The sequence below is a fragment of the Rhinopithecus bieti genome, unplaced genomic scaffold (genome assembly GCF_001698545.2).
Source record: "Rhinopithecus bieti isolate Rb0 unplaced genomic scaffold, ASM169854v2 scaffold_5150, whole genome shotgun sequence".
NCBI lineage: Eukaryota > Metazoa > Chordata > Mammalia > Primates > Cercopithecidae > Rhinopithecus > Rhinopithecus bieti.
In genome coordinates this window covers 798038-817844 of record NW_016804706.1, presented here as the reverse complement: position 1 = coordinate 817844, position 19807 = coordinate 798038, and the positions used below count along the sequence as shown (strand labels likewise).

The following is a 19807-nucleotide window of genomic DNA, read 5'->3' as shown; positions in this document are numbered from 1 at the left end:
TCTTTTGTGGTGGAATGTCATTAGTTAAGGTGGGGCAGGGCATTTTCACTTCTTTTGTGACTCTTCAGTTACTTCAGGCCATCTGGGCATATACCTGCAAGTCATAGGGGATGCGATGGCTTGGCTTGGGCTCAGAGGCCTGACACATAATGTATAATTTACCATCCAACTATTTTTTCAGTGTACAGTTTGGTGGCATTAAACACATTTACAGTGTTATGTAACCACCACCAATATCCATTTCCAGAACATTTTCATCTTCCCAAACAGAAACTGTATCCATTAAACCATAACTGCCCATTCCCTGGTAACCTCTATTCTACTTCCCGTTTCTGTGAATTAGCTTATTCTAGCTACCTCATATAAGTAAAATATCATATTTGTTTTTTTATTTCTGGCTTATTTCACTTACAGTGCTTTCAAGGTTCATTCAATCAGAATTTTATTCACTTTTAAGGCTGAATAATATTCCATGTGTATGTGCACTGTGGACTGTTTCCTCCGAGTGTCATCCTCTGATGGACACTCGGTTGCTTCCACCTTTTGGGTATTGGGAATAGTGCTGCTATGGGCCTGAGTGTGCAAATATCTGTGTGAGTTCCTGCTTTCAATTCTTTTAACTATATGCCCAAAAGTGGAATTGTTGTCTCCTACAGTAATTCTATTTTTACTTTCTTGAGGAGCCACTACACTGTTTTCCATGGTGGCTGCACCACTGTTCACTCTCACCAGCAGTGTGCAAGTGTTCCCATTTCTCCATGTCTTCAACGCTTGGCCTAGTGAAGTTTACCATATTTTTATGTCCTTGTTGGAATTCCTCCCTTATTGTATATCTTTTTTGGATAATTGTCTATTCATGTATTTCACCAATTTTTGAATGAGATTGTTTTGCTATTGTTGAATTATAGTTCTTTACATATTCTGGATATTAATTCTTTATCAGATATATGATTGGCAAATAGTTTCTCCTATTCTGTGCATTTTCTTTTGCCACTTTTAATAGTGTCCTTTGAGGCAAAAAAGTTTTTACATTTTGAGGAAGTCTAATTGTCATTTTTCTTTTATTACTTGTGCTTTTGGTCACCAGCCAAGAAACCACTACCAATTCTAATGTCCATAAGCTTTTCCTCAGTGCTTTCTTAAGGGTTTTACAGGTTCAACTCTTAAGGTTAATTCTTTGAGTCATTCTGACTTTATTTTTGAAAAGGGTGTAATGGAAGGGCATGAATTTTCTCCAGCACCATTCTTTTGCATGTGGATATCCAGGTTTCCAGCACCATTTGTTGATGCACCATGTGTTGCAGTGGGGCTGACACATTTGTAAGATGCAGTGAGCACTAACACATGGGAGCACCATGCATTTATTTACCTGTCTTTCCTCCACAGTTGTTTTGAGACGGCTTTCACTGACAAACCCAACAGAAATGAATATATATGACTTCCTATAAAATGAAATTTAAGTGAAATTATATATTTTTAAATGTTAAGACTGGAGCAAGACTAGAACATCACCAGACAAAGACGCTGAAATGAAGGGTTTATGTTTACCTTGCTACAAATTCTGTTGGCCCACGATCTCTTATGCTTATTGCATAAGACAGCCACAAAGTGGGGTGATAGCTCATAACCAGTCCCTGGTTTTCTGCTTCAGAAACAAGTTTAAATCCTCTGCTTAGATAGAGTAAGGAAAATAACCGAAAGATGTCGAATGTGAAATTGGCATCTACAAAGTCAAAGAAGTGAGTAGTAAATGTAAACATCAGGAATCAAGGAGATTCTATCTTTTCACACAGCAACGGCCTCACTATGTACTGCTGAAGGGAGAAGGTCCCTTCAGGGGACCTTCATGATGAGGAAAAACCCTATATTGAAGGGGTGGCCTGCCCCTCCACACCTGTGGGCATTTCTCATTAGGTGGAAGGAGAGACTTGAGAAAAGAAATGAGACACAGAGACAAAGTATAGAGAAAGAAAAAGTGGGCCCAGAGGACTGGTGCTCAGCATACAGAAGACCCGCACCAGCACCAGTCTCTGAGTTCCCTCAGTATTTATTGATCATTATCTTTACCATCTCGGAAAAGAGGAAGTGGCAGGACAATAGGATCATAGCAGGGAGAAGGTCAGCAGAAAGACATATGAATAAAGATCTCTGTGACATGAATAAGTTTAAGGAAAAGTGCTGTGCCTTGACATGCATATGCAAATATCTCCATAAACCTTTTTAGTGCATAAAGAGCAGCATTGCCACTAGCAAGTCCCACCTTCAGCCCTAAGGTGGTTTTCTCCTATCTCAGTAGACAGAACATACAATCAGGTTTTACACGGAGACATTCCATCTCCCAGGGACAGGCAGGAGACAGATGCCTTCCTCTATCTCAACTGCCCAGAGGCCTTCTTTCCTCTTTTACTAATCCTCCTCAGCACAGACCCTTCACGGATGTCGGCTGGGGGACCATCAGGTCTTTCCCTTCCCACAAAGCCATATTCAGACTATCACATGGGGAAAACCCTTGGATCAATACCTAGGCTTCCTAGGGCATGAGGTCCCCTGGACCTTCCACATGTATGTGCCCCTGAGGTATCTTGAGATTAAGAGAATGGTGATGAACTTGTTAACCAGCAAGCTGCCTTCAGCCACTTGTTTAACAAAGCACACCCTGCCAGCCCAAAATCCTTTAAACCTTGAGTCACCGACAGCACATGTCTCTTGCAAGGACAGGTTGGGGATAGGGTTACAGGATTAACAGCATCTCAAATACAGAACAAAATTGATTCTCTTATGCCTCATCTTTCTATATAGACACCAGTAACAGTCTGACTCTCTTTCTTTTCCCACACACTATATAATGTAGGGGTTTTCTGCTGCACCCCCAAATTGAATTGTCCTTCTCTGTAACTACAGGTCTCACAAAGTTTTATAGCTTCAATGATTTCACCTGGGCTGATACTTTGTTTTGTTTTTGATGTTGTTTGTTTTGAGCTGCTGCCCAGGGCTTAGAAAAGTGCCTTGGATATTTTGCCAAAATTGTATTTCTTTGATGGAATTTGAAATCCATCAACCCTCTGCCTTCCCGGTGTATCCCCAGAGCAGGTTGAGTACTTTGCACTTCTTTTCAGCACTTCCCTAGAAGTGGTAGAAGATTTGGAGTTAGGGCCTCCCTCAATCTCTACCTTTTCTTTAATTCAGAGGATCACAAACTGTTGGGGGAAGAGTGATGTCTTGGGCCCCTCGTTGACTGGATGAATATTAATATCCAATGTCCTGTAATGAAGTCATGTGTGCATGTAACATCACTTCTGCATGCAGTGTCATAGGAAAGTGGGTTCACGGACCCCAGGTTAAGAGCCTAAGCACTAAACGCACGGAGTTAGAGCTCTAGGAAGGGAGGGATGGCTGGGGTGGAACCTTGTCTTGTCCTTTAGTCCTGGGGCCTTTTCGCTCCTCACATGGTGGGTGCTGGGCATCTGGCAGGTACTGATGTTGATGGAGTCGAGGGAGGGAACTGGACGGGACTGGGAAAAACAGGGTTGGAGAGATAATTAAGGCGGACATTATTTTTTCTGAGTGTAAGTCATGGCTTGAAATCTGGAGAGCCTGAAGGAGTATCCCGCTACCCAAACCTCTGTTTCCTTTTCTCTCAAGCCTCATTTGGCTACAGGCCCAGTGTCAACACCAGGGGGCGCCCACAGACCATGAAGGCGCCCACAGACCATGCAGGCACCACTCAGCTGGGATTGCGGTCGGCTCCCGGGTCCCTGACTTAATCAGGGGAGCCAAGACCCTGCAGCCAGGTGGCCTGGATTCAGCCTGCAGCTCTCTGCGATACCCTCTCCTCTGTATGCTCCTGCCAGAGTCTCCCCATCTCCACTGACAGCAGCTCCACCCTTCTGCTCACTCAGTCCAACACTGTGGGTGCCCTTGATTCTTCTTCTCACACCACAGATAAATCCATTAGCAAGTGCTGTGAAGTCCATCTTCACATTCATCCAGAATCCCTTCACTTCCCACTATTTCCCCTGCTCACACCCCAGTCAAGGTAAGCAACATCTCCATCCTGGAATACTCCACTGCTTTCCCACCGTTTTCCCCACTGCCTCACTGGTCCCCACCTCTGAATTCTGTTCTCAGCACAGCAGGCAGAGAGAAGCTTTCAAAGGATAAGTCCTACCATGTCCCACTTTTCAAAACTGTCCTCTAACTCCCCATGTCATTCAGAGCAAAGGTCAACATCCTTCCCACACCCTCCAGGGCTACCTGCTCTGTCCACACCTCTGACCTCATTTCAGTTTCTCTCTGTTCAACCCTTCTGACCTCTTCATCCTTCCAGGAACACAGACAATTTCCTGCCCTAGTGCATCTGCACTGAAGGTTCCCCTGCCTGAAAAGAACTTTCCCAGGCATCCTTGTGGACAACTCCTCACATACCTCAAATCTTTACTTCAAGGTCACATTTGCAACAAGGCCCATGCTGACCACGCAGCACAACAGCCACCTCCCTGTCCCCACAGCCCACACTCTGGATCACCTGCCACACAGCACTTGCCACCTTCTCACTCAAGCATCTTCTGTTCCTACTCTGCTTATACTGTATCTATCATCCGCCTACAGAGGTGTCCAATCGTTTGTCTTCCTTGGTTCACATGGGAAGAATTGTCTTGAGCCACACAAAAAAATACACTAATTACAGCTGATGAGCAGAAAAAAATAGAGAAAAGAAAAAAAGGTGCATGGATAATTTTCATGATATCTGCCACTACAAATAAGCAAAAAAGTTGTCACATTCTAAAGCTGTCCTGGGCCCCATGCATCGCGAGAGCCACGGGTTGGACAAGCTTGCATCTAGAACGTAGACACCACAAGGCCAGAAATGTTTCTGTTTTTACTTTAATGATGTTTTCTAAATGCAAAAACAGTCATATACCTAGCAGACAACAAATGTCAGTTGAATGGATGATCACTGTAGAGCACCTCCCTATTCTAAAGGCAATACCTTTATTAATGTAACCTCAGGTCAAATGTCATTTTGTAGCAGCTACAGAACAATATTATCTCATGTGGACATAAATGCACCAGTGCTTTTCTTGCCAGGGCTACTCTTGTGTCCTCCCTCCCTCCCTCCTCCCACACCAACCCTCTTGCATACTGCAGCACACAAACATAAATTTCTCTTCAGGAAAGATAACCCTAGGCTTATGGGTCCAATTATCCAACCACATGTGAATCTAAATTAGACTCTGCTTTTCAAATCCATGAGTTTGGATTGGAGCCAGCACTAGGATTACTACAACTCAGGGCAGGAAGAAGAGTAGGAGAGAGAGCAGAAGAGGAGTTCCAATAGAAAATAACCTATGATGAAAAACTCTGGGACCTCTCCTCTCTGGAAGTTTCAGAATCTGCTTCCTTTAAGAATGTTGGGAAGGCCAGGCTTGGTGGCTCATGCCTGTAATCCCAGCACTTTGGGAGGCAGAGGTGGGCGGATCAAAGGTCAGGAGATCAAGACCATCCTGTCTAACATGGTGAAATTCCATCTCCACTAAAAATACAAAAAATAAGCTGGGCGTTGTGGCACTTACCTGTAGTCCCAGTTACTAGGGAGACTGAGACAGGAGAATCACTTGAATCCGGGAGGTGGAGGTTGCAGTGAGCCGAGATGGCGCCACTGCACTCCAGCCTGAGTGAGACTCAGTCTCAAAAAAAAAAGAAGGTTGGGGAAAAGATGGAAATACAATTGAAAGAGCCCTGGAAGGAGGGGAAGAGGTATAGGGGTCTGAAAATTTTTCTTCTGATAACACAGGAACTTCTATGTATAGGGGCCACCCTAGATGATATCCAAGTCCCTGTTGTAAAGGTAAACTGAGGCTGGAGCCGAACTGGGAACGAAGACACAAGGCAAATGGCAGTGAGAATAGCCTTTATTAGGACTCGCTGGTGAGGTTCCTCAGTCCAAAGGTGCGGGCCGAGGAAGTCGCGCTGAGGGAGGAGGGTAGGGACTTTTTGTAGCCCGAGAGGTAGGGAAGCTGGTTGTGCAAACAGGGCCTGGGGGGTCTTGAAACTACTAGGGCAGGAGTTGAGTAAGGGTCATGAGGAAGGAGTCTTTGGAAACTGTCAACCGAAACTGCTGTTTAGGAACTTGTGGAATGCAGGTGAGCTGCAGGTCATGGGAGAGTGTGGCTGCCTAGCCAGAACTCTGACGCATGTAAGTCTGCGGGTGTGTACAAGGGTAAGGGAGTCTTTAACAAAAGGCCTGCTACGCCGGGTAATGCCACCATGTTGGGTCTAGATTCCTGCCTAACACCTGTGATCACAGGTCCTGGTGGGGCAAGGTTGTACTGAAAGGCCAAAGACAATGGAGCAGCAAAGACGACCCAGCCGAGCAGTGACCACATAAAGTTCATGGTGGCCTGAGCACCCACTGTGCACAGCCCCATCTAGTCTCCTCCTCTGCAACAAATCAGCACAAGAAACACGTGTACCGTGGAAGGTTCTCATGTCTTCCATTTATTTTGTCTCTCAAATTTCAGGAATCTTCTCCTTTAATTAACCCATCAACCTCTCTTGGAAATAATTTGAAAAAGTAAATTTATACTCAGATTCTAATTTTAATAGGGAAGTAAGAAGTTATAGCTCAGTACACCATAAAGTTGAAACAGAGATGGAGACATCCCAGCCCCAATTCTGGAACAGGGAAGGTGATTGGGGAAGGAATGCAGGTCAGCGTGGGGAAGAGGGTCATGGTGGACATGGGGTTGGGCTGGTCTCCCCACCTCTTCACATTATGCCTACAGGAACACAGACACATTCAGATGCCTTTGCAGAAAAAGAAGTCAGGGTTCTTGAAGTCACAAAGGGAAAGCGTGAACAAATCTTGCCACTCAGTCCCACACAAGGCAGCTGTCTCAGACTGCAGAAAAACATTCATGAACAAATTCATATCTGTCACAGTGAGGGGTGACACTTTAAACAGCCCATCACGTGCTCAATACATCCAAGTCAAAGAAACCTCATGGCACAGCTATGTCCACTGTTCCCCCCAACAACCCACACACATCAGGCCCCCAGGGTCTCACATTTACAAGCCGTGAGAGACATCAGAGCCCTGGACACTGTCACTGCCTGGGGTACAACAAAAACAGGACCTGGTCAGAGCCCACAGGAGATATGGCCAGAGGAGGAAATATTGCCTGAGTGAGCTCCCCCATGGGCTCCCAACCACAAGATCCCAAGGATCTCAGGGATCAGCCGCCTTCATTCTTACTTGCAGCCTGAGAGTAGCTCCCTCCTTTTCTATCTGTGGGAAGAAAATGTCCTGTGAGAGGTCAGAAAGGTGGCAGTGCCATGAGGCCCTAGAGGAAACTCCTAGTCTTGGACCCCAGAGAAGTTTCCAGAAATGTGTGACAGCAGACCCAGGGCAGGATCAGGGAAAACAAGGAAAGCAGATGTGGGTCCTGGACTAACTGCCCTCCTAAAGTCTGTCCTTAGCCAGGGACCTTCCCCTGACCTGTGATTACTGGGATCAGGTCCCCATCACTACAATCATCAATGTGATAAATCTGTCCTTCACTGTCACAGGTGCTTTACAAAAGAGTAGGTGCTGGCACACAGGGCCCAGGCTGGGTCGGCCCATGAGTGTGGATGGTGCTTCCCAGTAACCAGGCAGGGTACACTTCTACCTGGGGCTTGGAACCCTCAGTGGGACAAAAAAACTCAGACCCCACTTGTCACCCCTTCCTTACCTGAGCTCTTCTTCCTCCACAGCACAGAAATGACCACAGCTCCAGTGACGGCAGCTGCAAGGACAGCCAGGCCAGCAATGATGCCCACGATGGGGATGGTGGGCTGGGAAGACTGCTCTGGAAAAGGAGGGGAAGGTGAGGGTCTCTGATCCCAGGCCCCACCACCGACCCTGTTAAAGGTCTCCAGAGGGGCTCCTGCTTTCCCTAAGAGACATGATACCTCTATCTCCCTCCTTACCCTATCTCAGCATGAGGGGCTCAGGCAGCCCCTGGTGCTGCACATAGCACGTGAATCTCTGCTCCTCTCCAGAAGGCACCACTACAGCTGCCCACTTCTGGAAGGTTCCATCCCCTGCAGGCCTGGTTCCCACGAGCTCCATGTCGTGGGTCTGGTCCTCTCCGTCCTGCTGCCAGGTCAGTCTGATCTCCACAGGATAGAAGCCCAGGGCTCAGCACCTCAGGGTGGCCTCATAGTCAAAGACAGGATGGGGGGACACGTGTGAATTGGGGGGGTCTGAAAGGAAGAGTCCCAAAACTCAGGCACTTTGCATCTCTCATGGGACACTCCAGCAGCACCAGTATGTGACCATGCTAAGAATGAATCAGATACTTGGCGGGGGAAGGGGGAAGGGAGCACAGAACCCAGACACCAGCCTGGACACGGGCACCTAGGATAATCTCCTAATCCTTGGAAAGTTCTAGTCTCTAAGCGGGGGAGCAGGGACTTCCGATTCTGACCTGAGTGAAGGTCAAAGGACTCAGAGGAGCTAGAGTCAGACTCCCACACACATTGAGTGTGAGGCAGAGAACAAGGCCTGAGGGGAGAAGTCCTGGTGCCCAAGGCTGCTGTGGGGTCAAAGGGAACCCCGATCAGTATTCCAGGGATTGTCTTCCCCTCCACTTCCTCAGAGACTTCATCCCTTAATTGTCCCAGAGAGCAGGACGAGCCCTCAGAATCACTCTCTGGTACAGGATCTGGAAACCCAGGAGAATTCCTCTCCCTCAGGACCAGAGGGAGGGCGCTATTCTAGTGTTGGTCCCATTTTCTTCCTCTCCTTGTGCTAGGCCAGCCTGGGAGGTCTACAGGAGATCAGGGAGGCGCCCCATGGCCCCTGGTACCCGAACGATGCAGCATCTCCTTCCCATTCTCCAGGTATCTGTGGAGCCACTCCACGCACGTGCCCTCCAGGTAGGCTCTTCTTCGTTCAGTCACTTTGGCCGCCTCACACTTGCGCTTGGAGATCTGAGCCATAGTGTCTGCTGTGGTTCAGGAGCACAGGTCCTCGTTCAGGGCGAGGTAATCCTTGCCATCGTAGGCGAACTGTTCATACCTGCGGAGTAGGCGCCCGTCGGGCCCCAGGTCGCAACTAATCATCCACTGGAGGGTGTGAGACCCTGGCCCCGCCCCCTCGGTCAGCCCCACCCACCGAGCCTCGCCCCCTCCCGGACCAACCCGCAGGGATTTTGGTAAAGGCACATGGGCTTCTCCCAGGTAGAGGGTCTGGGCGGGTCCCGCGGCCTCGGGGTGGATCTCAGACCTGGAGATTCGGGAGTACCCGGGTGGACCGTAGGGCATGGAGGTGGGGGGTTGTGATCTGCACCCCCGGCCGGGGTCACTCACCGGCCTGGCTCTGGTTGTGGTAGCTGCGCAGGGTCCGCAGGTTCACTCTGTCAGTCTGTGCGTGGGCCTTGGTGTTCCGTGTCTGCTCTTCCCAATACTCTGGCCCCTCCTGCTCCACCCACGGCTCCCGTGGCTCCATCCTCGGACTCGCGGCGTCGCTGTCGAACCGCATGAACTACTTCATGAACTACTTGTCGTCCACGTAGCCCACGGCGATGAAGCGGTGGGCCTTCAGCGATGATGCCGGGCCGGGACACGGCAGCGATGAAGTACCTCATGGAGTGGGAGCCTGGGGGCGAGGAGGGGCTGAGACCTGCCCGACCCTCCTCCGGGCGCGGCGCGGCTCCGCTGGTCCTGCACCACCGTCGGGCGGGCCCCTGGTCCCTCCCTGCAGAGGCCATCTCTCGACCGATCCCGCACTCACCCGCCCAGGTCTCTGTCAGGGCCAGAGCCCCCGAGAGCAGCAGGAGGAGGGTTCAGGGCGCCATGATCACCATCCTTGGCGTCTAGGGAGAATCTGAGTCCGAGTGGGTGAGCGAGGACTTTAGAACCGGGACCGCGGCGACTCTGGCTTCTCTAAAAACCTGTCACCTAATGGGAGTGAGAACTGGAGTCGCCCGGTGAGAATCCAGGAAGAAGGACCCGACACAGGTTGGGAGAAGGAGGAGAGAAACTCTGCGGAGATGGGGAATCCTCAAGACGGGGCCTCCCCAATCCATACACTGCCTGTGGGGCCTGAGACCCTGAGAGCCACGCCTGGGGCCCTGGGACGTCGCCCTGACCCATTACTCCTGTGCCAAGCGCTCTGTCTCAATGTCTCCCTGAGTCTTGGCCCAGGAGCTGTCTAAGAAACCAGGGAGAAGCCCTCGACATGGGCTCCGTTCCTCTTCCTTCACTTTTCATCCCGGAATCCCTGTCCCTGAACTGGACTCCCTGCCTCCCATTCCTTGCCTGTCCCTCTGTACTCTTCTAGAAGAAAACTCACCCCAGGGAGCTTGGTGCCAGAGAGTGAGCTCGCCCTGGGGTTGGAGGTGTAAAGACACGGTGTTTTGTTTTGTTTTGTTTTGTTTTTTTCTTTCTTTAAATCTGGAAAAGTTGTGCCTGAGTGCATGAGATAGAATACAGACCAGTTTGCTTTTTGTTTATTAACTATAGTGGTAGCGGAATCTTGGTAACCCCTGAATGATCAGAAATCTAATCGGTAAAAAATGGCCGGGCGCGGTGGCTCAAGCCCGTAATCCCAGCACTTTGGGAGGCCGAGACGGGTGGATCACGAGGTCAGGAGATGGAGACCATCCTGGCTAACACGGTGAACCCCGCCTCTACTAAAAAAATACAAAAAACTAGCCGGTTGAGGTGGCGGACGCCTGTAGTCCTAGCTACTTGGGAGGCTGAGGCAGGAGAATGGCATGAACCCGGGAGGCCGAGCTTTCAGTGAGCTGAGATCTGGCCACTGCACTCCAGCCTGGGTGACAGAGCAAGACTCCGTCTCAAAAAAAAAAAAAAAAAAAAAAAAAAATGTGACTTTGGCTCCTTGATATATAAATGTGTCTAAAGCGTTACAACAGGACTCACAAAGCTCCTAAGTTTCATTTTCCCGGACAATGTATCTGTGACTCCCACTTGTTGTACTTTAAATTTACCTGAGTGCATGAGATAGAATACAGACCAGTTTGCTTTTTGTTTATTAACTATAGTGGTAGCGGAATCTTGGTAACCCCTGAATGATCAGAAATCTAATCGGTAAAAAATGGCCGGGCGCGGTGGCTCAAGCCCGTAATCCCAGCACTTTGGGAGGCCGAGACGGGTGGATCACGAGGTCAGGAGATGGAGACCATCCTGGCTAACACGGTGAAACCCCGCCTCTACTAAAAAAATACAAAAAACTAGCCGGTTGAGGTGGCGGACGCCTGTAGTCCTAGCTACTTGGGAGGCTGAGGCAGGAGAATGGCATGAACCCGGGAGGCCGAGCTTTCAGTGAGCTGAGATCTGGCCACTGCACTCCAGCCTGGATGACAGAGCAAGACTCCGTCTACAAAAAAAAAAAAAAAAAAAAAAATTGGACTTTGGCTCCTTGATATATAAATGTGTCTAAAGCGTTACAACAGGACTCACAAAGCTCCTAAGTTTCATTTTCCCGGACAATGTATCTGTGACTCCCACTTGTTGTACTTTAAATTTACCACCATTCCGTAGCCCTGAGTTTCCCTGTGAGTCCAAGACATCTCCTCAATACAAAGCAGCACACTGTGTATGTTGCAACCACGAGTCAGTACAGACTTTATCCACCTCACAGTTGCAAGTGCTCAATGCAGTCACAGTGCCCCTCACTGCTGCTCATGCACTGGCTGTTTTTAGGAAGTATCCACATGTAAGTGGTGTGTATATTTTTTAGGAATACTTAGTACTTTTAAACCTGATTAACATAAAAACGATTAGTTTCTAGGTAGACCCACATAAGACATTAAAGGCCAACCTCAAAGGTCACCCTGCAAGGCTCTGTAGATGGATGTATTAAAATCTATAAAACAATGTATTTAAACCTAAGAATTCTGCTGCTTTCGAATTCTTTCCCTCTGCTCCTTTTCCTCAACTTCTGCTTCTCCAGCCCTTCCCTCCGTCCCTCTCATCCCTCAGGCCCTCTTCTCCCCTTAATCCCCACCACCCTGTCACTCCTGAATTGTGGCTCTAGCACTGTCCCATGACCTGCTGCGTGACTGTTCTCTCCACAGTGGTCCTGCTGCTGTGAGTAGAGTGTGTCATTTCTCCACCAAAACACTCCAGTGGCTCCACCTTGTTCTTGTGAAGCTTCTAGAATGTCAGGCACTTGAGCATATGAGGGCATACCAGGTTCATCGTAGGGATTAAATTAATTTTTGTTGACTGACTGAATGAAATATGAATGTATTAAATTGCATCACAGACAATTATAAAATGTAAAACACTGAAAAAGTTAAAATACATTTTATTTTATGTAACTAGTGTGCGTATCAATTCATCAATTCATTCCATGAGTCTTTTGAGCCTCTATGAATTTTATAAGACTGTGTAACAAATTGTCACAAGCATTGACTTTAAACACACCCATTTATTGTATTCATTGATTTGTTATTAGAGACAGAGTCTCCCACTGTCATCCAGGGTGAGGTGTAGTCACATGATCATGGCTCACGGCAGCCTCAAACTTCTGGGCTCAAGGGACCCTCCTGCCTCAGTCTTCAGAGTAGCTAGGACTGCAGGCGAGTGCCACCATGCCAAGGTACTTTAAAAAAACTGTAGAGACGAGTGTCTCACTGTATTATCCTGGCTGGTCTCAAAGTCCTGGCTGCAAGTGATCCTCCTGTGTCAGCTCCTCAAATGTTAGGATACAGGTGTGCGCTACTACACCCGGCCAAACAACACCCGTTTATCTGTTTATAGTTCCTTAGTCAGAAATCTGGGCATGATGTGGATAGAATCTCTGCTGCGGGCTTCCCAAAGCTGTGTTTTCATTTTGAATCCCCTTCAGGCTTATACAGAGGTGGCAGAATGCAGTTTCTGGCAATTGTAAGACTGAGGTCCCTGTTCTTCACTGGCTGTCACCGTAGAGAACAGAGAGGGCTGTGCTCAATTCCTGGTTCCCCCCCAGCGTTCTTTCCTACACAGCCTCTTCATTTTCAAAGCCCACGGTGGAGGAAACCCCTCATGTTGAATCCCTCTCACACTGTGAATCTCTATGCTCAGGAAGAACCCAGTCCTTTAAAGGGCTCATCTGATTAGGACAGTCCAAGCAGGATAAACCCAGCCTAAAGTCAACTAATTGAGCCCCTTAATTATATCTGCTAAATCCCTTCACAGCAGCACCTACCTTAGAGTTGGTTGAATAACTAGAGGAAGGTGAATGACCAGGAGCTGGCTGTTGGGGGCCATCACAGAATCAGCCTAGCAAGGATTGGATCTTCCTTTTGTGCTTTATTGGGACACAGCTGGAAATTGAAGTTGTAGTAAAGTGATCATTGTGAATGGTAATAAAATACGTCCCCTTCAGCCATGAAAATTCTCCTTACCTTTTAAAACTAAGTTACATGTTTATTATCTTATAGCTAATTTAGACCAGGTGTAGTGTCTCATGCCTGCATTCCTAGCACTGTTGAAGACAGAGGAAGGAAGATTTGACTGCAGAAGTTCAAGATCAACCTGAGCAACATGGTGAAACCCCCATTTCTACAAAAGAATAAAAAATAGAAAATTAGCCAGGCATGTTAATTCATGCCTGCTGTCCCAGTTGCTTAGGAGGTTGAGATCAGAGGATCCCTTGAGCCCAGGAGGTTGACACTGCAGTGCATGATGATCATGCCACTGCACTCCAGTCTGGGTGACAGAGCAAGACCCTGTCTCAAAAATAGTAATATGATGATGATAAATTTAGAGCAAATGCAAATTAACGTGTAATAATACATCCTCTTGTGAAAATGTATTATTTACTATTGCATAACAAATTATGTAAAATTTAGCAGCTCAAAACAACAAATATTCATCATCTCCCACAGTTTCCAATGGTCAGAAATCCAGGAGAGGTTTCCCTGAATGCTTCTGGCTCAGGGCCTCTCACAAGGTTGCAGTCCAGTTGTCAGCCTAGGGCTGCATTGTCTGAGGGCTTCACTGGGGCTGGGGACTCACTTGAAACATGGCTCACTCACATGGCTGTTGGAAAAGGCCTAGTTCCTTGTTTTCTGGTCCCAAGCAGCCTCAGCTGTTAGCCACATAGACCTTCCTGCAGGGCTGCTTATGGCACAGCAGCTGGCTTCCCCCAGAGCTCATGATCCCAGAGACAGAGAGAAGGTGGAAGCCACAGTGAGTTTCACATTCTACACCCAGAGTCACAAACTGTTATGTCAGCATTATTCTATCAGTTAGAAGTTGTATTAGTCTGTTCTCACATTGCTATAAAGAAATACCTAAGACTGGGTAGTGTATAAAGGAAAGAGCTCAATTGACTCGTAGTTCTGCATGGCTGAGGAGGCTGCCCCAGGAAACTTACAATCATGGCAGAAGGGGAAGCAAACATGTCCTTCTTCGCATGGTGGCAGGAGAGAGAAATGCAGAGTGAAGTGGGGAAAATCCCCTTATATGGTACATACACACCATGGAATATTATGCAGCCATAAAAAGGAATGAGATCAAGTCCTTTGCCGGGACATGGATGAAGCTGGAAGCCATTATCCTCAGCAAACTAACACAGGAACGAGAAACCAAACACCGCATGTTCTCACTTATAGTTGTGAGCTGAGCAATGAGAACACATGGACACAGGGAGAGGCAAAACACACACCGGGGCCTATTATGGGAGGGCAGTGCTGAGGGGAGCATTAGGAAAAACAGGTTCAACCACTGACTTCCACAGCTTGGGGGAACCATCCCCATGATTCAATCACCTCCCATGAGGTCCCTCCCCCAATATGTGGGGATTACAATTCACAAGACAATTCAAAATGAGATTTGGGTGGGAACACAGAGCCAGGCCATATCAGAAGTGCATCATTAAGTCCAAGCCAGACTCAAGAGAGGGAATTAAGCTGCACCTCTGAAAGAGAGCTGTACTAAAGGACTTGCTGTACGTTAAAAGCAAAATTAAAATTATTGTGTCAGGATTTTGTAAAACAAAGCCTTCTTTTATCTAATTATTTTCTTTAATGCTTTAAGCTTGCCTTTTATTTTATTTTATTTTATTTTATTTTATTTTATTTTAAGTTCCAGGGTACATGTGCAGGTTTGTTACATAGGTAAACATGTGCCATGGTGGTTTGCTGCACCTATCAACCCATCACCTAGGTGTTTACCCTGGCATGCATTAGCTATTTTTGCTAATGATCCTCCCATCACTGCACTCTCCCAACAGGCCCCAGTGTGTGCTGCTCCTCTCCCTGGTTCCATGTGTTCTCATTGCTCAGTTCCCAATTATAAGTGAGAACATGTGGTGTTTGGTTTTCTCTTCCTGTGTGAGTTTGCTGAGGATAATGGCTTCCAGCTTCATTCATATTCCTGCAAAGGACTTGATCTCAATCCTTTTTATGGTTGCATAATATTCCATGGTGTATATGTACCATATTTTCTTCATCCAGTCCATCATTGGTGGGCACTTGGATTGATTCTGTGTCTTTGCTATTGTGAATAGTGCTGCAATGAACATACACATGCATATACCTTTATAATAGAATGATTTATATTCCTTTGGGTATATAACCTATAGTGGGATTGCTGGGTCAAATGGTATTTCTGGTTCTAAATCTTTGAGGAATTGCCACACTGTCTTCCACAATGGTTGAACCAATTTACATTTCCACCAACAGTGTAAAAGCCTTCCTGTTTCTCTGCAACCTCACCAGCATCTGTTGTTTCTTGACTTTTAATAATTGCCATTCTGACTGGCATGAGATGGTATCTCATTGTAGTGTTGATTTGCATTTTTCTTCTGATCAGTGATGTTTAGCTTTTTTTCTTATGTTTATTGGCCACATGTATGTCTTCTTTTGAGAAGTGTCTGTTTAGGTCCTTTGTCCACTTTTAACGAAGTTGTTTTCTCATGTAAATTTGCTTAAATTCTTTGTAGATTCTGAATACGAGACCTTTGTCAGATGGACAGATTGCAAAAGTTTTCTCCCATTCTGTAGGATGTCTGTTCACTCTGATAATAGTTTCTTTCGCTCTATAGAAGCTCTTTTGTTTAATTAGATCCCATTTGTCAATTTTTGGTTTTGTGGCAGTTGCTTTTGGCGTTTTCATCATAAAATCTTTGCCATCCCTATGTCCTGAATGGTATTGCCTAGATTTTCTTCCAGGGTTTTTAGAGTTTTGGAATTTACATTTAAGTCTTTAATCCATCATAAGTTAATTTTTGGGTAAGGTGTAAGGAAGGAGTCCAGTTTCAATTTTCTGCATATTGCTAACCAGTTCTCCCAGCACCGTTTATTAAATAGGGAATCCTTTGCCCATTGATTATTTTTGTCAGGATCGTTGAAGATCACAAGGTTTTAGATGTGTGATCTTATTTCTGAGTTTTCTATTCATTGGTCTATGTGCCTGTTTTGTGCCAGTACCATGCTGTTTTGGTTACTGTGCCTTGTAGTATAGTTTTAAGTGGGGTGGCCTCATGCCTCCAGCTTTGTTCTTTTTGCTTAGGATTCTCCTGGCTATATGAGCTCTTTTTTGGATCCATATGAATTTTAAAATAGTTTTTTTGTAATTCTGTGATAAACTTCACTTTTTAAATTAATGATTAAAAGTTTGAGACATCACGGAGCCTTACGTGTTGAGGAGAAAACAGTTTGAGGCAGATAAAGGAGATACAACAGCATCTCTAAGATTTTCTTGCCAATATCTTTAATAACAACAATGTTCTCTTCAATGAGTTAACACAGTTGAGAACATAGAGTAACTAGATCAAATAGTTCCAAGACTTTAGTGCCATAAAAATAATGTCTTGAAAATAAGTCTTTGTTTTGTCTAAAATGTCTCAAATTTAGTGGAAGTATGTCCCAAGCGCCAATTTTCTTATTGAAATACATGTTCAAAAAACATTTGCCTACACTTAAAAAAAGAAGCACTGCTCTATCTCTGGAGTAGCCGTTCTTTGTTTCTTTACTTCTCTAATTAACTTGCTTTCACTTAGAAAAATATTGCCTAATCAGATTGCTTTTCATTTACGAAGATGTGAATCTCATACTTCAGTCAACACATCTAGCTTAGCCTGATGCCAATAACTGGTTTGATGCAGTCTCATGAAATTGTTAGCTCGAATTGAGAAACAAGGTTTTTCGATAACTGGCTATTCGATCAGCATTCTATAATACACTTAACATCTTTTGTTGTGGTGTTGAATGATATGTGATAGAAGTGATTTGGACACCGGCCGGGCGTGGTGGCTCAAGCCTGTAATCCCAGCACTTTGGGAGGCCGAGACGGGCGGATCACGAGGTCAGGAGATCGAGACCATCCTGGCTAACATGGTGAAACCCCGTCTCTACTAAAAATACAAAAAACTAGCCGGGCGAGGTGGCGGGCGCCTGTAGTCCCAGCTACTCGGGAGGCTGAGGCAGGAGAATGGCGTGAACCCGGGAGGCAGAGCTTGCAGTGAGCCGAGATTGCGCCACTGCACTCCAGTCTGGGCGAAAGAGCGAGACCCCCCCAAAAAAAAAAAAAAAAAAAAAGAAATGATTTGGACACCACTATGATTCTAAATAGCACTGCTATCAGGTGCTTCTGAGGTGGTTTTGTTTGTTTCTTTGTTTGTTTTAGCAGTCCTATTGCGTTTTCTATTCATATTGCTATTCCGTCACTGGTTATTCCTTTCTACTCTTTTCTTGTTTCATTTATTTTGATCAATGATGTGTATTTCCAATTCTGTAATTGTTTAACTCAGTTGTATGTGTGGCAAAATGTAACACCAAATCCTTTGCAAGATGGAATTACCTTGCATATCAGATTGAAGATTGTATACTTCAAAAATCTAGAGAGATGCCAGTGAGCCAAGGATCAAATGACCTATTTGTAGCCAAGGCCATTTTCATGGCATACTGGTCCTCTCTGTCACATGGCTCCTTACGATTCTCTGTCGTTTTCTTCCAGTGTAAGTAGCTCTTGTTAAGCATGCTTGCAATGAAGCAAGCATCTTTTCTCTTTCATTTTAATAAAAACCAGGTATATTTTAATTTGAAAAACTCTGTTTAAGGAATTATAAATTTAAGTCAATTCTTTCAACTCAATGTTTTCAGAACACATCATCAACATCAAGTATTACAAATTTATTTTAAAAGTTCCCTTTTAAGAGGGCATGGATATGTTGTATGGACTTTAGTCAGCACTGTTGTAAACACAGACCCTGTAAACTACCCTGGGCTGCTGCCCATTCACATCCCCCAAAACGAGACTCATCCTGCGTCTTGTGATTATTTTTCCTTTATGTTTATTTAAAGATTTGTGTAACAAGTATAGATATATCCCCAATCCAAATATTAGTTTTGTTGGTTTTTAAGCTTCCAGTACAGCAAATTCCTACTGCATTTATTTTCCCATGATGCGCATTACGTATAGGAGTTATCTGTGGTGTGGGAGGCTGTCATTCACTCATTTTTACTGCTGAAGGTTTACATTTTATGGTTATACTATAATTGCACTAGTTTTCTATTGATGTATATGTAGCTGATTCCAGTTTTTGCCATAAACATTAGTGTGCATGTCTCCTGGGCACATAGGCAGGAAAGCCCGCAGAGTGTATGATTAGGAGTAGGATGGTTGCATTATATGTTGTATGTACTTTAACCATACTAGATAATAATAATATTAGTTCCAAAGTGATTGTGCCAACTTAAACTTATTTATTTATTTATTTTTGAGACAAAGTCTTGCTCTGTTACCCAGGCTGAAGTGCAGTCGTGCCATCTCGGCTGATTGCAACTTCTTCCTCCCAGTTCAAGCAATTCTCCTGCCTCAGCCTCCAGAGTAGTTGGGATTACAGGCATTCACCACCACGCCCAGCTAATTTTTGCATTTTTAGTAGAGACGGGGTGTTGGAGGCCAAAAGAATGAGGGTCGTGATCAACTCACTATACCACTGGAGGCTGTATGAGCAAACAACAAACTATTCTCATGAAAGCAGGATGTTGGCAAACTGACAAACTGCGTTTGCCACCAGAAGGAATCACTAGTAGCAAGAAGCCCCCGACCCCTTCTTTCAGGACAGATCTTTTTGTCTTTGTCTTTATTTCTGTGTTCGTCCCCTTCATTATATCCCGTAGTAACCAATTGCAACAATGGGGTTTCACCATGTTAGCCAGACTGGTCTTGAACTCCTGACTGCAGGTGGTCCACCCGCCTCGGCTTCCCAAAGTGCTGGGATTACAGGCGTGAACCACCACGCCTGGCCTAAACTTTTGAAATAAATGTGTAATACTTGATGTTGATGATGTGTTCTAAAAACACTGAGTTGAAGGAATTGAGTTGAAAGCCACTGTCTTGGCTGCAGAATTATTGCAGGCATTTTTGTTTAGATTCTGTTAATAACTTCCTGTTGTTTACTTGTTTCTCATATACCATGGCATTATACTTTTGACATATAGATCCAGAAAATGCTTACTTATAGCCCAAACTCATAGGGTTACTTTATATGTTAGGAATATTTCATAATAAAAAGGAAAAAATGGAGGAAGGGAGGGAAAGAAGGAGGAATGGAGGAAGGAGTGAAAGAAGAAAAGAAGGAAGGGGAAGGGGAAGGAAAGCGGAATGAAAAGGAGGAGGGCGGGCGGTTGAATGGAAATAGAGAAGAAAGAGAGGGAGGGAGAGACAGAAGGAAGGAGAAACGGAAGGAATAAAAAATAAAAGAAACTAAAATAAAGAAAAGAATAGACGTGAGAAACTAGAAACCCTATGTATGGCCAATATTATGAAAATGGGAGGAAATAAAACAGATGTAGTGAAC

General features: G+C 45.6%; 1 pseudogene; it reads right to left on the bottom strand.

The window, feature by feature from the left end:
• LOC108528437 (HLA class I histocompatibility antigen, alpha chain G-like) overlaps positions 1 to 19807 on the bottom strand; it is a 64322-nt pseudogene that overhangs the window by 30087 nt on the left and 14428 nt on the right.